General features: G+C 44.0%; 1 long non-coding RNA gene across 1 annotated transcript in view; it reads right to left on the reverse strand.

The window, feature by feature from the left end:
- Positions 1-19,045, reverse strand: part of LOC131816924 (uncharacterized) — a 55,299-nt gene that overhangs the window by 18,275 nt on the left and 17,979 nt on the right. The window contains exons 2-3 of the long non-coding RNA XR_009348233.1: positions 6,280-6,394; positions 1,088-1,254 (exon numbers count right to left, since the gene is read on the reverse strand). This is a non-coding gene — a long non-coding RNA (uncharacterized LOC131816924). The remainder of the gene's footprint in view (positions 1-1,087; positions 1,255-6,279; positions 6,395-19,045) is intronic.

A 19,045-nucleotide genomic window follows, 5' to 3' on the forward strand; every position in this document is an offset into this window, starting at 1 on the left:
AGAGTTACTGCCATGGGAAGCATTTCAAATGTATTTTGAGAACATAGCATTGGGTTTCGTTTCTTAAGTCTTCCTGATCCCAACGCAAAAGCCAGCGTCTGCAGCAGGAAATTCCAAGTTCAGCTGTGAAATTCATGATGTCCAACCTCTAATATAGTTGCCTCAAGTGTAAAGGAAAAGAAAGGCCTGGGGCAGGGCAATCGTCTCCCAGTTTATCTTGTTTCCAGAGATTACCAACCCCACTCCAAGAACTATTAAAAGGCCCTCTTGAGAGAACTACAACCAAAAATGGCATTTGGCATCTCTCTGGGAACACATTTAACTCTGCTCCTAGAAGAATAACCTGTTTTAATTGCTAAAAAGCTCAAGTCAAGCCATGTTTTCATCTGGGCTGGAAAAAGGAAACTACTGAGAAAATACTTTAAAATAAAAATGCCAATCTAAAAAGGAAGCAAAACGCCAAGTCCAAAGAAGGTTGTGTTAGAATGTACTTCGGTTACAGTAAATCAAGTTTGCTGAAAACACACTTTGGGACTCAGATCTAAAATACATAGGATTTTGTATTTGCATTGGGGATTCAGGGTGTTTGATTCCCCAAGGACTGGGGAATCAGGGTGTTTTGTTCCTAAAAAAAAAAAAAAATGTTATAAAAAAGATGGTTATTTGGACTCCTGGCTGGCTCAGTCAGTAAAGCATCCAACTCTTGATCTTGGGGTCGTAATTTTGAGTCTCACGTTGGGTGTAGAGATTACTTCAAAGAAAAAAAAAAAGTGATTCGTGGGCATGAGGAAGGGAGTGCAATATTTTACTGTGATGTATAGAGTGATCCTGGTGCCTTCCTTTTCCTGCCAAAAGGAGAACTGGTCAGCAGTGAAAATCAGGTTCAGACTCAAAAGCAAAGAGCTGCACCCAGGTGATTCTCTCCAGAATTAAATAGGAACATCAAGTTAGCTCAATGGCATGTCCTCTGGTGTACAGAGGTCTCTCTCTCCCTCTTTTCCAAATGGCCCGCTTCCTGTCCCCTCTACCAAACCACATGGGAGGGGTCTGGCCAGCTTCTGCAAGATCCCCTCTGTCCCTGACTCACCACAGACTGAAGCATCCAGTGTGTGCACAACCATGCGGTCCACTCTGGAGCAAGCGGAGAGCGGCCGTGCAATCTGTGACTTGGCACACAGCAGTGTGTGAGCCCGAGCCAGAGGTCCTCCCGCCAGTCTGCACACCTCTGCACCACTCCAGTCAGGTGCCGCCCACCTGGGGAAAGCAAGCAAAGGTAAGTGTTGTTTGAGAGGCGAAGCCGAACGGAGGTGGCAAATCTGTCTCGAAGGAAATCATGCCACGCAGCCCAAAGCTGGTGTGATTAAAAAGAAACATGCAACCATCCTTGGCCGTTCTCTTCTCGTGATAAATAATCAACCTTCAGCAGGTCCAACAGTCCATTTCTGTATGGACTTTAGGAGGTTTCTGGTATTGCAAGTCTTTTTCAGAATAGATATTTCACCTCTAGGGTAAAGGAGACACTGGCAATGAAATCTATACCCTTTGGGGGGCAGTGAGCCCCACATTGAACTTGAATCAGTGATGGGCTTTAACATTATATTCCAGTGTGTTCAGCCAGGATTACGGCTCATTATTATTTTGTGCTTTCTAAAGGCCACCTGCCTGCTGTCACGGCCCTGGGAAGGGTGCCTTCGTGCCTTGCTCACTTTCCCTTTAAGAGTTGTTAGTGTTTCCCTTGGTAAAGTTCCAAATGCCCTCTGGACTAATTGGCACAATGTGAGAATTTTCCAATTTGGAAGAGAAAGAGCCTGTTCTCTAGGGAAGGTTCTTCAAGGTAATTGCTCTCTGAGAGATTCCTGCCACTACCTTTGGCAGCAGTCACCAGAGACAAATCCCTCTTGCTGTTAGGAGGAGTTAGAAACCCACAGTTGGAAAAATAAGAGCTCAGGACAAACTTGCTGAGACCTTTGAAGCCGATGACCTTTCAAAAGGGAGGAAGTGGGGAAAAGGCCAGTGCAGGCAAAGGCAGCTGGACAACCCCTCCCCACCCCCCAACACAGGCATCATGGCTCTGCTAGACTTCTCCACTGTCCTCTTTCTCAAAGAGCTTCTGTGAGGGCAGGGGGCAGTAGAGGGAGCTCATGTATTAACCAGCATACCAAGCAGGGAGAGAACAGCACTTATTTGGAACAAATACTTGAACAAATTATTTGGACTAGAGGGAGGGCCCAAAGGATGTACTGTATAAGAAAAGTAGTGGATGGGGCACCTGGCCGGCTCAGTTACTAGAGCATGGGACTTTTGATCTCAGGGGGCCTGAGTTTGAGCCCCACATTGGGTGTAGAGCTTACTTAATAAGTTAAAAAAAAAAAAAAAAAAAAAAAAGATAGTGGCTAATCCAAGCAAAGATCCAAGAGGAATCTGGAGCTGTGTGTGCCCAGGGTATGAGGGGAGAGGAGAAGCAAAGACAAAGGGAAGAGAGAAGGCCTTTCTGGACCACCATCTGCTACCCCAGAGGGCAGGGAATATGTGTGGGAAAAAGGCCAAGAGGGGAATGACCATAAAATGGGTAGCAGGCTGGGAAGAAGAGTTGAAAAATTAAAATGGAATAATGGTTTTCTGTGAGTCGTGGGCTGTAGGTTCCCTTCCCCAGCTGCGCTTTCAAATTTTCATTCAACTTGGTGGTGCTCCCTGTTGTACGTGTGGGTGAACACAATCCTTCTGGAAGCTGAGGAGGTGCTGAGCTCTGTGGTCTGTTGACATGGGGTGAACAAAAGAGGAACGGTGTTGGACACGGGAGGTAGGAGAGTCCCAGCAGGGCTGTGGTACTTTCGTTCCTCTGCAGGTTCACATCACAGGCCTGGGAAATAGCAGGAAGGAGGAGGCAGCCAAAGTGTTCAGGCTTGGAGCTGAGCTGAGGGGCAGCCCCCTGGGGGAGGTCGCCCGGCTGGATGTGGATTCAGCAGGCCTGACTCCACAGCTCCTGTCTCCATTACCTGGATGGTCATGTCCCTCCTGAACAGGCCTTTGGAACTGTTGCAGCTAGGGCTGAAAGTCTGCTGGCCTCTGTTTCTGTTAGCAGGAGCATAGCAGGGGGGCCTCAAGGAGTGTGTTTTGGAGCAAGAGTCTCTGGGTGTGAATTCTAGCACAGGTATTGACTTGACCTTGGAAAAATTATTCTGATTCTCTGTACTTCAATCCCCTCATTTGCAAAAAAAGCAAAACAAATAGATTGGTTCCTTCTTTTTATTTTTTTAAGATTTCATTTACTTATTTGACAAACAGAGATCACAAGTAGGCAGAGAGGCAGGCAGAGAGAGAGAGAGAGAGAGAGGAGGAAGCAGGCTCCCTGCAGAGCAGGGAGCCTGATGTGGGGCTCGATCCCAAATCCCTGGGATCATGACCTGAGCTGAAGGCAGAGGCTTTAACCCACTGAGCCACCCAGGTGCCCCATATTTTCATTACTTTCTAACAACACAGGACCATGCCATGAACCGTCCTGGAGTTCAGCAATGCTGATGATATCCTTTTATCTATCTTCCTGATCCACAGAAAGAATTCAGGTTCTGGACTCAAAACAGATTTGGTTCCAATCCCAGCTCTGGCCCCTCTAGCCGTGTCACTCTGGTCACACGATTTAACTTCCCTGTGAAAGGGGTAAAAACCACCTCCCCTGCAGGGTTGTTGGGAAGACGTACTACCAGGAAAAGTGCCTGGACACATCTTGTCCAACTGGTCTGAACGTGGAATGGCCCAGTGGCTCCCCTACCCCACTCCACTTGACGATACATATTCTAAACAGCTCTGGCGTCTCCTAGACTTTTCAGACTTCTCCCACATTTGGTTAAGTTTGGCTGAAGTTAATCTCACTTGTTGTTAATTGTGCCCTCTGTGTTGTCTGGACACGCTGTTCGCCTCGGCTCAGATCTTGCCGGGCAGGTTGGCTGAAATTGGCCTGGGTCAGTTCTCGAGAAGTACTGCGGGTTGTCTTGAGAAGCACTAGAAAATCCAAACTGGCAAAGATGGAAAGCACGAAATCAAGCACATTTATTATGAGCCGTCTGTTTCCTTTCTCCTCCAGCTTTGGGTTGCTGTCCACGAGAGCTGTGCCTCCCCTGCTTCCGGGGACCTCCCCAGAGGCTGTCACTGAATGCTGTCATCTGTACTCTTTCCTCCTCGTAAACAAGGAAGCCACGCCCCATTATAGCCCCTCCAGAAGGCTTGACTTCCCTCAGGGTGTGCATGGGGACCAAGGATGTTCTGTTTGGCTGTTGAAGGAGTGACCACAGAAAGCTGAAGGACTTGACAACATATATATCCCTATACAGGTGGCTAGAGATGCATGACAATTGCCCCAGAAGAATATATGTGAAGGCTAATGGTAGCTAGCTCTAAATGTAGGGTAACATGGTCTTATCCTTTTCTTCAATCTATATTTTATAATCTTTTCTACAATGGAAAGGTATGGCTTTTGCAATAGTGTCAAAATGACTGTTAAAGAGAAAATTGATATTCTTAGTTGGAAAATTCATCCGATGGACATTTATGAAGCCTGTGTTATAGCCAGTGCTGGGCTTGGCCCTGGATGAACAAAAGGTGTATAAAAGACTGGTGCGCTCAAAGAAACTGCAACAAGCTAGAGAACGCCTTCAATAAACAAATAAATATGTCGTGACAAATTGGGGTGCAGGCAACAAAAAGAAATGACCTGGCTGCCGGGATTTGATGGTAATGGGAGGAGGCTGTGCGTGGTGGAACCTACTTTAGGAGGTGGTTAATAGGTGCCATGTAGGCCCAGACCTGACAGAGGAAAAGGAGTGTGCAGCGCCAAGAGTAGGTGGAGAGGAGTTCCAGACACAGGAAGAGCCTGCGGGATGGTCCGACAGCAAGAGCGAGCTTGGCACCCACACGTGTTTGGGGAGTGGAGGTGGTATTGTGGAGGGGCAGGGCCCAGCTCATGCAGAGCCTCTCAGCCTTGGCAAAGACTGTGGTCTTCATTCTAAAGGCAAGAGGAAGCTAGCTAGGAGGTTCTTGAAAGAGAAGAAAGAGGCCAGTTGCGTCCATGGAGCTGGAAGGAGGTTCGTGGGTTTAGGGCATTTTGAAAGGAAAACAAATAGACAAAGCATGCTATTGGATCAGAGGTGGGAAGGAGAGGGAGGGAGGTGCCGTAGATGGCTTCCTGTTTTCTCGTTTGGAATTATCACCAAAGTGAGGCAGATTGTGGGAGGAACAGGTTTGGGCATGTTAAATTTCAGATGTCTGAGTTTATTAAAAGGGCGGTATTCAGAGGTGACTCAGCCCTCTGATGTGATGAAGTCCAATGCAAACAAGAGAAACAATTCACCAAATTGCTTTGGCATATCATAACAGATTTATAAAGGTTTAGTTCCCTATTTATAGAACTGTTAAGGAACTAAAAGTCAGGTATAATTTTCAGCTGTACTTCGGTTCATTTTATGGGTGACAGTACATGCTATGGGGGGCATTTGGTAGTTTGGAGTTCCATAGGATAATGGCTATAATCCTCATGAAAGCCAAACATCTACTATAGATACACTACACAATATATTAAACTGATTTCCAGTACAGGTTTCTGGAAAACGTAAAGTGGCTGGTTGGTGTGTGGTCTGTGGATGTGCAATAGTTATCCTTGATTTAGCACTTTGTGCTCCACATTCTGTGACACTCTATAAATACCTCACTCGAACCCCACATTATTTATCATCCATCTTACATGCAAGAAGAAAAGGCTCAGAAAGGCTGAGTAAGTTGCCCAGGGTCACAGAGCGAGGAAAGGGTAGAGTCTATAGTGGACCCAGGCCAAAATGGGATTGAGAATGAGAGAGGTTTACTGGGGCGTGACACCCACAGATAGACAAGACCCAGCACAGACCAAAGTCTCTGCCAGCCCAACATGGAGCTCTGAAGCAAAGACTGCCCATTTCAAGGGGTCCCGTATTTGGGCAGAGATGGGTTGGTCCTTGTGCCACTACTGCAGCTCACCCATTGGCTGAGGAGAGCACTCCAAGAAGAGCATGACCTCAGCTTGAAAACTGGGCTGGCCCCTCAAGGCTGTCAGCGAACTGCACTCCTAGTATCAGGCACTTGGGATCTCCTTAAATGGGGATCTCAGCAGTGCATCTTCCTGTCTGTCACAAGCTCTAAAAAATGGCCAGTGCTCCTTTCATCCAAGAGAAGGGTGTATGTGACTTATCTATCAGGTGCAACAAATCGTCCCAAAATGTAGCAGCTTAAAACAGCAAGCATTTATTATCTTACAGTTTCTGAGGGTCAGGAATCCAGGCATGGCTTAGCTGGAAGCTTCTGGCTGAAGGTCTTCTGTAAGGTTGCAGTCAACTTGTAGCTGGGGTCATGGTCTCATCCGAAGGCTCAGCTGGAAGGGAAACAGGCTTCTAAGCTCACTTGTGTGGTTGTTGGCAGAATTTGAACCCTTATCACCTGGGCCTCTCCACAGGAGAGGGACTTCATGACATGGCAGCTGACTTCCTCTAGAGGAGAGGAAGCAATCTGAGAGGCAGTGAGAAAGAGGATCCATGGTGGAAGTCATGGTTTTTATAACCTACTCTTGGACTTGACATCCCATTACTTCTACCACAGTCTATTTGTTAGAACTGAGCTAGCAAATCCAGGCCATATTCAAGGGATGTACGACCAAAGAATACCAGGAGTATTCAGAGGCCCTTTCAGAGGCTGCCTACCATAGGCATAAACAACACTAATGAGGGGCGCCTGACTGGCTCAGTGGGTAGAACATGCGACTTCTGATCTCAGGGTCTGAGTTCAAGCCCTATGTTGGGTGTAGGGCTTACTTTAAAAAAAAAAAAAAGGCAATAATGACAGTAATAATGAGTTTACCCACCATGTGTTAAATATTTGCATGAATTAGGATTGGTATTAGGGCTTCACATGTATTACCTCATTACCTTTATTTTTATTTTATTATTTTTCTAAGTAGGCTCTGAGCACAACACGGGGCTTGAACTCACCACCCTGAGATTAAGAGTCACGTGGTCTACCCACGGACCCAGCCAGGTGCCCCCCAACTCCTTTACTCACTCAGGATCCATCAGCTAGTAGGCATTGAGCTGTGGAGAAGAGAAAGACAACTGAAGTACACTTCTTGTTCTTGAGGTGCTCGTGTCCAGTGGTATAATCTGTTTCATGTTTTACAAAGGAGGAAAAGAGGGGTCACATGGTTTGCAAGTAAGTGGCTGAGCTAGGAGGTCAAACAAAGCTGGTCAGGATGACATCAAGGCCAATAATTTTTGTGAAGATAGCATACTCCTGAATCCACAAGCTTGAAAACATTGCTAGTCTAAGAACAACTGTGAGGAAGAAACAAGTCACAAAGAATATATACACTGTAATTCCAATTATATGAACTTCAAAAACAGGGGCTTGCTGAGAGGTACACAAAGAGCAGATACACTGAATAGAACAGCAAAAAACTGGATGGTGCCCATCTCCGAGGGGAGGAGAATGTGAGGAGGAATGGGCCCCACAGGGCTCCTGGGGAGCAGAGTACTCTTCTGGACCTGGTGGCTTCGTCCAATTTATGATGACACCTGCAACTGTACATATGTTCTGTTTGCTCCTCTGTATGGATGACATAGTTCGCAATATATAAAAGTACAGTAACAAGCAACTGTGTGGTGAGGGATGTTATTGGCCAGGTGCGCAGGCACCTGTGATGGCAGGTAAAGAGCTTTCTTTTTCAGAGACACAGGGACAGAAGGCTTTTTTGCCTTCCGCAAATGTCTCACAGAGGTGCACTTGCATCCTGGCTTACCACTATGGTAACATGCATTAGACCCAAAATAAATTCTGAGGACAGTGCTTGGTGACATCATCTTGCCATTTGAGCCAACGTGTCTGAGCATTCCTAAAAGGGCTGCTGAAGAGTGAGACCCCATTTATGTTGTAGCAATAGCCACTTGGAGCTTTCCAGAGCAAAGTGCAACTCTGTACAAAAGTGCAAGGGAAAGCTCGCTCCTGCATACCTCAGGTTAATTAGGCTTTACTTTATTATCCTTCTGAGCCTGTCAGAAAAGCAGAGTAAGGGGGGGGGCGGGGTTGCCTGGTTGGCTCACTCAAAAGAGTGTGTGACACTTGATCTTGGGGTTGTGAGTTCGAGTCCCACATTGAGTAAAGAGATTACTTGAATAAACAAACAAACAAACAAACAAATAAACTTTAAAAAAATCCAGAGGGGACTTCTGGATTGGGTTTTGTTTGAGACTCTGGACCCAGGCCAGTTGGAAATATATGAGAGGAATCTGGAAGTCAGTCTCTGTCCACAAGAAGGATGGGGAAGAGGGAAGGGACTGGGAGGAGATGTCCTATCTCCTTTGAGGATTTTGAGCTCATTCTATCTAATCCCACCTTGGTCAAGATGGAGCTCAGCTTTCTGAATTACCAGCCCTCTCTAGATCCTTCCTGGGCTCCTGACATTGTTCTATATATAGGCTTGTGGGGAGGGGTGGTTTACCTGCACTGAAGAGTCACATGACACTGACGGGTATTTAGGGTCTAGAAGAGCATCTTTTCAGTATGTATATGTCCGTGGGTGGGGGAGGTGTATGATTGCCAGAGAAACACCTGTTAAATTTAACTTTCAGATAAGCACCTATTAAATTTACATTTCAGATAAACAATAAATAATTTTTTAGTATAAGTATGTCCCAAGTATTACATGGGACATACTTAAACATTATTCATTGCTTAGCTAAAATTCAAATTTAACTCTTCAATTCAATATCCCATATTTTTATATCCTAAATCTGGCCACCAGAGGGGAGGGCTTGATCTGCTCATGATCCCTGCTTTTCTCCCCTTTCCCAGCCTTTGGAGGCTTCAACCTAGTGTACAGCCTAGTGCACAGGCTGTGCACCTGCTCTACCACTGGGTGTTTTAATAGTATTAAGAAATTATTGCTAAATGTGTTATGTGATAATGGCATTGTAGTTATGCTGGTTTTTTTTTTTTTAGGTCGTATTTATTTATTTATTTGAGATATAGAGAGAGCATGAGGAGGGGAAGGGACAGAGAGAGGGAGAAGCAGGCTCCCTGCTGAGTAAGGAATCTGATGCGGGACTTGATCTCAGGACCCTGGGATCATGACCTGAGCTGAAGGCAGATGCTTAACTGACTGAGCCACCCAGGCACCCTATGCTGGTTTTTTTTTTTTTTTTTTTAAAGGAGGTCTTATGTCTTAGAGATGCATACTAAAAATTTTATTTAAAAAATCAATAAAATATTTATAAACAAAATGATAGGCTATCTGACATTTACTCCAAAATAATATGAGGGGGGTATATATTGTGAAAAAAGTCTGATCATGGTGGTCTGGGACTAGCAGCAGAAGGAGGAAGGGAAGAAACTGCAGAGAGGCACAAGAGAATTTGGGGAATGATAGAAATGTTCCGTATTTTGATTACTGCAGTGGTTTCAAGGGAGTATATATCTGTTAAATCTCATTTAATTGTACACAAAAATGGATACAGTTTATTGTAAATGAATTTTACCTCAAAGGAAATAATCTCAATAAAGGGATAGCTCAATAAAAGTACCAGTTGGAAAACTAAAATGGGAGAGGAAGTGGACAGGGTTATGGATGAGACAGGGCTGGCCACAAGTTGGTTCCCAGCTGGTGGGGCTAGGTGGTGTTTACACATTGATTTCATTACACTGATTATCTGCTCTTTGAAGAGTCTGTATATAGCATTTTCCATAATAACAAGGTTTTTGAAAGATAATAAGAACAAAAGAAGAAAATTCTAAATTGGGTGTTTTGGAATTTCTCAACAATGTAAAAAATATCATTGGAATTAGATTTGGTTGATTGAGTTTGATTCACTGGAATTAGATTGATAACTGTGAATGACTGACATAAAACTTTTATTATTTAGAAGGAGTCTATACTCAGATTTCCTCTAAATGACTTTGAATTCTCATTGCACATTAAAGAAAAAAAAAATGAGAATCCAAAAAAGCAAGAATGCAAAATGGTACAGCCACTTTGGAAGACAGTTTGGCGGTTTCTTAAAAGCTAAACATAGTCTTACCATATGAGCCAGGAATCATACTTCTTGGTATTAACCCAAATGAGCTGGAAACTTATGTCCACACACAAACCTTCATATGAATGTTTATAGCAGCTTTGTTTATAATTTCCAAAACTTGGAATCAACCAAGATGTCCTTCAGTAGGTGAATGGATAAATAAACTTGGTACATGCCAACAGTAGAATAGTGTTTGACGATTAAAAAAAAAAAAATGAGCCACCAGGGGATTGGGGTGGGGAAATGGGGAGACATTGGTCAAAGGCACAAACTTCCATTTATTAGATTAACAAGTTTGATGATCTAATATATAGCATGGTGATTATAGCTAATAATATTGTATCATATGAGGGATAGAAGCAGAAAAATGTTCATCTTTAGTTCAGAAGGTTGATCTATGGCCTGCATAGTTTTGATAAGGATCAGATAAGTGCTGGTTGCTGCATTCTTAAAGGGTCTGATGACCCTTAACTCACTGATAGTTAATATCAAACTGAATCATAAGCACCAGAGAAATCTTGCAAAAGTAGTTTTAAATGTAGAAATTCAAAGACATTTATGATCACATATTCCCTGAGCGTCCTCCTCCTTGAGCACTAAAGCATCTGACCACCAGCTTCATACAGCACAAAGTGCAGCTCTTTCTGCCCACGGGTCCTGCCCCCGTACTACTTAAATTAAACTTACTAAGTTGCATGGTAGAATAGCTCAAGAATTCTTTCAACTGTACTGCACCATTTTTGGTGTCCCATATGGGGACAATGGAGAGAATCCAAGACGACTGGTGTGATTAGGTAAGTCTTCTTTATCCCTAGCCTTTGTCACATACCTGAAAGGGATCAGTGGGAGCCATTATGGAGTTGAGGCACTCACCCAAGGCGGGACTGCTCCCCTGGGACTGGATCATGGATAAAGGTCGTGAGAAAGTTGCTTGGATTAGATAGTTCTATACTTTGGGTTTTTTTCATGTTTCTCACTTGTCCTTTCCCATGATCTGTTTGGCATTCTCCATCATGCTCTCAGATTGAAAGTACTTCTAGCTTAGATACATGGTGCTTAATATGATATAAAATAGCTGCCCCTTCTTGGGGGCACCTGGGTGGCTCCGCCAGTTAAGCCTCTGCCTTCAGCCTAGGTCATGATCTCAGGGTCCTGGGATCGAGCCCCACATCAGGCTCCCTGCTCCATGGAGAGCCTGCTTCTCCCTCTCCCTCTGCTACTTCGCCTACTTGTGCTCTCTCTCTATCTTTGTATCAAATAAATAAATAAATAAATAAAATCTTTAAAAATAAACTAGGTGCCCCTTCTGATGGCCTCCACCACGTCCATTAATACTAGTTCTAGAGGCTTACAAAGGGTAGGATCATTGATCGCAAAATATATCAACTCCCTCAAAATGGGTAGAGGCAGCCCCAGTCTCTGAGGCACTTCAGTCCATTCTCCAGCTTCTACTGTAGCCTAGGATGCAGTGGGGAAGTGAAGTGAGGTCAGCATCTCTTCTCAAGTGGCACAAAGGTGTCAGTGTAGTTGAGAAAGAGGGACACCTCTTGCCACTCTGAACCCGAGGAACCTTCAGCAAATTTCCTGATGGGACACCATTTGGAAGCTGAGGGGGATTTTGGTAATGGACTCCTATTTAGTTAAAGTACTCTCTTCACTTTATAGGAATTAACTATGGGATCAACTTCCTCGATCCCAGAGGATTCCCCTTTAGCCTGTCTCCTAGCACACTGGAGTCATATAGACAACAGGATTTAAAGAAGCAGCATCTCATCTTCCTCTGTAATGATGCCTGGCCTTAATATTCTCTGGAGGATGATGAAAAATGATCTACGAACCAGTCCTCAATACTTCAGTACTATTTATCAATTAGACCTTTCTTCCTAGGCATCAGGGAAAATGGACCAAACTGCCCTACTGACTCAGGCTGTTAGGGCACTGAGTCAGCATCCTGATCCAAGACAGACTTGGAGGATGTGCCTGGTAGGATTCCAGGTCCCTCCGCCATTGGATGTTTTAGATGATGGCTGTTTAAGCGGACTACCCCACCAAAGAAAACAACTGAGTCAGACAAACAAGAAAGTCAATCAGTAGAAGCAAAAGTTGAAATAAGCCTGCGAGTTGAGCCCAGGTCCCCTAGTAACTCCCCCTCCACACCAACCTTCAAAGCCTTCCACTTCTAGTCCAGCAGAACATAGAGAAGTGGAGCTTCGTACCTACCACTTAGACTAAGGCAGGATTGTATCTACTTCAGGAAGTAGCAAATGGGGAAATGGGCACAATTAACGTCCATGTCCCACTTCCCATGCTAGATTTGGTTCAAAGACCAAAATAGGACCAAATAGGACAATACTAAGAATCTAACCAAGTTTATAATGGATTTCAACAGGTATTTCTAATATTTGATTTGACCCGGCAGGATATCTAAATTATTCTAACAATGTCATACCCCAGAAGAAAAGGCCCAGATTTGGGCTGGGCACAAGAATTTGCAGATGAGCTGGCCACGAGGGATAGAAATCATTGTCCAGTAGGAGGAGACCCTGTTCTTAAGGCTGAGCCTCAATGGAACCATCAAGAGGACAGATCTGGCAGAGAACGATGAGACCATATGGTCACCCGTTTATTGGAGGGAATGAAAAGAGGATTTTCTAAACCTGTCAGTTTTGATAAAGTTAAGCAGGTAACCCAGGCAGATGATGAAAATCCAGCCTTGTTTCAAGGATGTTTAATAGAAGCAATTCATAAATATACAAATTTAGGGTGCCTGGGTGGCTCAGTGGGTTAAGCCGCTGCCTTTGGCTCAGGTCATGATCTCAGGGTCCTGGGATCGAGTCCTGCATCAGGCTCTCTGCTCAGCGGGGAGCCTGCTTCCCTCTCTCTCTCTCTCTGCCTGCCTCTCTGTCTGTTTGTTATCTCTTTCTGTCAAATAAATAAATAAAATCTTTATACACACACACACACACACACACACATTTAGAACCAGCCACACTGGAAGGGATGGCTATCTTAAATGTGCATTTTATGAGCCAATCAGCAGCAGACATTGGCTCTACATTGCCAAAATGGCCTTAGGCCCTCAAACTCCAAACCAGTGGCTGCTAGAAGAGGCCACTGGAGTCTTTAATAACAGAGATATGATTCCAAGACAGAAAAAGGATCACAGTGCTAAAATACACACCAGAATGTAGGCTTAAGTACTGGCTGCACTATTGTGGATCCCCTACAATGCCAGCAAGCCAGGAGCAGCAGAAGAAGCCAGCATCAGACAGAAGTCCAGGTAAGACCCCACACTATAGCTACACCCAAACTGGACACTGGAGAAAAGGATGTCCTGATAAATGCCCTCCACCAGGACCATGTCCTGTTTGCAGGACAGGGGGACACTGGAAAAGGGAGGTCACCAGAGAGAGATGAAGACAGGGACTCACTGGTCACCAGAGAGAGACGAAGACTGGGACCCATTTCCTTTTTTTTTTTTATTTTTAAGATTTTATTTGTTTATTTGTCAGAAAGAGCAAGAGAGAGCACAAGTAGGGGGAGCAGCAGGCAGAGGGAGGGGCAGGATCCCCGCTGAGCAGAGAGCCCGATGCAGAACTCCATCACAGGACTTGGGATCATGACCAGAGCTAAAGGCAGATGCTTAACTCACTGAACCACCCAGGTGTCCCAGGAGCTCATTTCCCAGCCCGAGAGCAGCAACTTGAAGAGATGGTATAACAGGGCCCTGAGGCTGCTCCAGCTCCCCTAAACATCAAGATGGCTGAGCCCTGGGTGTGAGAGTTAAGTTCATTGAAATAGCTCTAAAGGATCTTGCTACTATTCCACACAAAACACCAATATCCTTTTAAGACAGAAACCAGGGCTAGCCTCTAACCACTCCTGAATAAATTTCTTAAATGTGGGATTCTTAAACCCTTCCAGTCCTCTTACAATACTCCTCTTTTGCCTATTAAGAAGCCTAATGGAGAATATAGACTTGTATAAGACCTTAGAACAATAAATGAAGCTCTCATCCCTATTCACCCTACAGTGCCAAATCCTTACACTATACTGACTCAAATTCTCAGCGATACAAAATAGTTTGCAGTGCTTGATGTAAAGGATGCTTTCTTTTGTAATCCCTTAAGGGAGGCGGCCCAGCCTTTATCTGCCTTTGAAGGGATTCCGTTAGGAGAACACCAAGCATGCCAGCTTGCATGGGCAGTCCTATCGCAGGAAGTTAGAGACAGTCCCCATTTGTTTGGCAATGTACTCAGGAGAGAACTGAGACTTCTTGCATGGCCTCAGGGAACAGTAGTATAATATGTCAATGATATTTTATTTTATTTTATTTACTTATTTTTAAAGATTTTATTTATTTATTTGACACACAGAGAGAGATTACAAGTAGGCAGAGAGGAGGCAGAGAGAGAGGAGGAAGGAGGCTCCTCGCTGAGCAAAGAGCCCGATGTGGGGCTTGATCCCAGGACCCTGAGATCATGACCTGAGCAGAAGGCAGGGGCTTAACCCACTGAGCCACCCAGGAACCCCATGTCAATGATATTTTAATATATAACCCCACAAAAGAGGCCTCAGACTATAATTCTATTGTACTAAACTTTCTTAGAGGATACCGAGTATCGTGGAAAAAGGCTCAAATATCTAAACAGAAGGTATAATCCTTAGGATATAAATTACCTCCTATATATCATTTCCTGTCCACTGAGAGAAAAAGAACTATAATAGAATTGGGGTCACCTGCCACAAAAAACCAACTCTGAACCTTTATAGGAATAGCTGGATTTTGTAGCCTGTGGATCCCAGGATTTGGAATCTTAGCTAAAACTCCATATGAGTCCATTAGAGGGCCAGATGAAGAGGCTTTAAAGAACAACAGGGGGGCCTTTCAACAACTAAAAACTAAACTGTCCGTGGCCCTGGTCCTAGCTCTACCAAACTTAGAAAAGCCATTTACCTTATTCATTGCTGAAAGTCAGTGCCACGCCCTAGGAGTACTAACACAAAAATGCAGGTATGAAACTGGACCTGTAGAATATTATCCAAAGCCATTGACAAGAGAGCCCAAGGATAGCCAGCATGCCTCCAAGCAGTAGCAGCTGCTGCACTGTTAGTAAAAGTGTCCAAACTTTCAATGGAACAGCCATTGACAGTGATGACTCCTCATCAGGTTCAAGGGCTTTTAGAAACTAAAGAACATCAGTGGATGACAGGGGGATGACTAAGTATCAAGCAATGCTTTTAGCTCCCCCAGTATTGCTCTCGAAATCTGTCAAACCTTAAACCCGGCATCCCTCGGACCTGGATCAGACCATGCCACTGTTGCATCTGTATAGGACTGTAAAGAGGTAATAGAACTACTCTCTTCCAGCCATCCAGATCTAGAAGATCAAGCCATAGACAACAACACCGATGTTAGCTGATTTATGGATGGTAGTATTTTTATAGGAGGACAAAGAAAGCCTGGCTACACAATTATTGGTTTAATGAAAACTACTGAGGCCAACTCATTACAGATCAGTATTTTTTTTTTAATATTTTATTTTTGGGACATCTGGGTGGCTCAGCTGGTTAAGTATCTGCCTTTGGCTCAGGTCATGATCCCAGAGTTCTGGGATGGAACCCTGCTGAGCGGGGAGTCTGCTTCTCCCTCTGCCCCTTCCCCTGCTCATGCTTTCTCACTCTCTCTCTCAAATAAATAAATAAAATATTTAAAAATATTTTCTTTTTAAAGATTTATTTATTTATTTGAGGGAGGGGTGAGTGAGTGGGGGAAAGGGCAGAGGGAAAGAGAAAAACTCAAGCAGACTCTCTGCTGAGCATGGAGCCCTCCTTGGGGCTTGAACCCATGACCCTGAGATCATGACCTGAGCCAAAATCGAGAATCAGATACTTAATTGACTGAGCCACCCAGATGCCCCAAGATTTTATTTTTAAGTAATCTCTACACCCAACATGGAGCTTGAACACACAACCAAAAGATCAAGAGTCACATGCTTCACTGACTGAGCCAGCCAGGCACCCACAAATCAATATTTCAGCTCAAAAGCAGAATGGATAGCTCTCCCTTGAGCTCTTCAGTTAGCTAAAGCCCTAAGAGTTAATATATACAGATTCAAAATATGCCTTCCTTGTACTTCATGCACATGTGTCATCTGGAAAGAAAAGAGAATTATTAACTAGTCATAATTCCCCTATTAGATATGGACCTGAAATTATAACTCTACTAAAGGCAGTTCATCTCCCTAAAGAAGTTGCTGTAATATATCTTAGAGAGGATATCAAAAGGGAAAGCATTGGGGTGCCTGGATGGCTCAGTTGTTAAGCCTCTGCCTTCAGCTCAGGTCATGATCCCAGGGTCCTGGGATCGAGCCCCACATCGGGCTCCCTACTCAGCAGGAAGCCTGCTTCTTCCCTCTCCCATTGCCCCTGCTTGTGTTCCCTCTCTTGCTGTGTCTCTCTCCATCAAATAAGTAAATAAAAACCTTTAATTCTAAAAAAGAAAAAAAAAAAACGGGGAAACATTTAGAATCTAAAGGAAATAATTTAGCCAACTGGCACCCAACCTGGCAGTTCACACTAAACTAGTTATGAGTTTTATAGCAGTCTCTAATCCCTTAAGCACTGTGGTTCCCAAGTATACTATAGAAGAAAGCAACAGAGCACTTGGGGAAGGATCTACTAAAACAGCCAAGAGATGGTACAAGAATGATAACGGAAAAATCTTTGTCTCTAAGGAAAAACAATGGAAATTAGCAATAGGCCAGCACCAGGCTACTCATATGAAAAGAAAAGCTTTATGGGATTTCACCAAATCCTTGTATGATGGAATAGGATTAAGAGCCCTTTTACAAAAGGCATGTAAATCCTATGCAATATGTGCCCAGGTTAACTGAGAAGGTGTATTATAATCATCCGCCTCTTTTTTTTTTTTTTAAGATTTTAAAGATTTTTATTTTTAAGTAACCTCACACCCAATGTGGAGCTCAAACAGACAGCCCCAAGATCAAGAGTAGAATGCTCTACTGACTGAGACAGCCAGGTGCCCTGACCAGCTTCTCTTTTAAAACTTGAACAAAAACATGGACTATATCCTGGGGAAGACTGGCAAACTGATTTCACACAAATGCTACCTTGTGAGGGATATAAATATTTATTAGTCTGCCTTTACTGGATGGGTGGAAGCCTTCACATGTAAGACAGAAAAGGCTACTGAGGTAACAAAGACTTTATAAGGGAAATTATCCTCGGTTTGAGCTTCCTTGATCTCTTCAAAGTGACAAGGGCTAATCCTTTATAGCCCAAGTAACTTAACACAAAGCCCAAGCCCTTAAAATTAAATATTATTTGCATATAACCTGACATCCTCAATCATCAGGTGAAGCTGAAAAGATTAATCATAATTTAAAAAGAGGGACGCCTGGGTGGCTCAGTGGGTTAAAGCCTCTGGGATGGAGCCCTGCATCAGGCTCTCTGCTCAGTGGGGAGCCTGCTTCCCCCTCTGCCTCTCTGCCTGCTTGTGATCTCTGCCTGTCAAATAAATAAATAAAATATTTTTTAAAAAAATAATTTAAAAAAATAATTTAAAAAGATACCTCACAGGGCACCTGGGTAGGTCAGTCAGTTAGGTGCCCAACTCTTGATTTCAGCTCAGGTTGTGATCTTGGGGTAGTGGGATCGAGCGCAATTGGCTTGATCACATTGGGCTCCACACTCAATGCAGAGATTTTCTCTCTCCCTCTCCTGTTGCTCCTTCCCCTGCTCGCTCTCTCTCTAAAACAAACAAACAAATAAATAAATAAAATCTTAAAAAGAAAAAAGACATCTCACTCCGATGAGCCTAGAAAAAAAAAAAAAAGAAAACTGGATAACTCTTTCACTAATAGGTCTCTTAAGAGTTAAGAATCACCCCATGGGAAGGGCGCCTGGGTGCCCAACTAACTTCCAACTAACTGGCTCAGTCAGTTAAGTATCTGACTTTGGCTCAGGTCAGAATCTTAGGGACCTGGGACAGAGTCCTGCATCAGGTTCCATGCTTAGCAGAGAGTCTGCAGGTCTCTCTGCTCCTCCCCCTACTTGCTCTCTCTCTCTCTCTTTCTCAAATAAATAAAATTAAAAAAAAGAAAACCTCCATGGAAAAGATTGGGGTAAAGCCTTTTTTCTTTTTAAAGATTTTATTTATTTACTTGAGAGAGAGAGAAAGTGCAAGCATGAGCAGGGGGAGGGGCAGAGGGAGAAGCAGCTCCTTGCTGAGCAGGGAGCCCGGCACAGGGCTTGATCCTAGGAGCCTGGGATCGTGACCTGAGCCAACAGCTGACGCTTAACTGACTGTGCCACCCCTGCACCCCTAAGCCCTTTTGAACTGACATATGGTAGACCTTTCCTTACTATTGATTTATCCTTGGACCCAGATTATAATAACCTCTCAAATTTTTCATAAGCTGGATTAGTCCATAGAACTCTCAACAAATATGCCAATAAGGTACTGCCCAAACCAGACCTAAGGAAACTCAAATTTCTTTGCAAGTAAGCCCTGGACAACTAGTCTATTTAGAAGATTGGAAAGAAAAGAACTCTGGAGAACTAATTCCTAAATGGAAAGGACCTCACAGGGTTGTATTAGCACTCCCACTGTTGTAGAGCTAGAAGGCCACTCAATGTGGACTCATATTTCCAGAATTAAACTTATACCCCCTTCAACACAGGCTGACAACAAACTGGACAACGTGTCCTCATAGTCTGTGAACCAGTGGAAGATCTCAAACTCCTCTTCAAACAACAAGATAAGAAGAAATGAAGGTCTTTTTTCTTCTACTTGCTATCTACAAACCACACCTAAATGGTAACTCTTTTCTTCAATGCACACAACGTTATTCTGAGCTCCAAAACCATGTGGCTTATTGCCCATATCAAGCACTTCAGGCCTCCCTGGGTGGGTTTCTCCCCGACAAGGCACAGATTGG

This window comes from Mustela lutreola, chromosome 15 (assembly GCF_030435805.1).
Source record: "Mustela lutreola isolate mMusLut2 chromosome 15, mMusLut2.pri, whole genome shotgun sequence".
Classification (NCBI taxonomy): Eukaryota; Metazoa; Chordata; class Mammalia; order Carnivora; family Mustelidae; genus Mustela; species Mustela lutreola.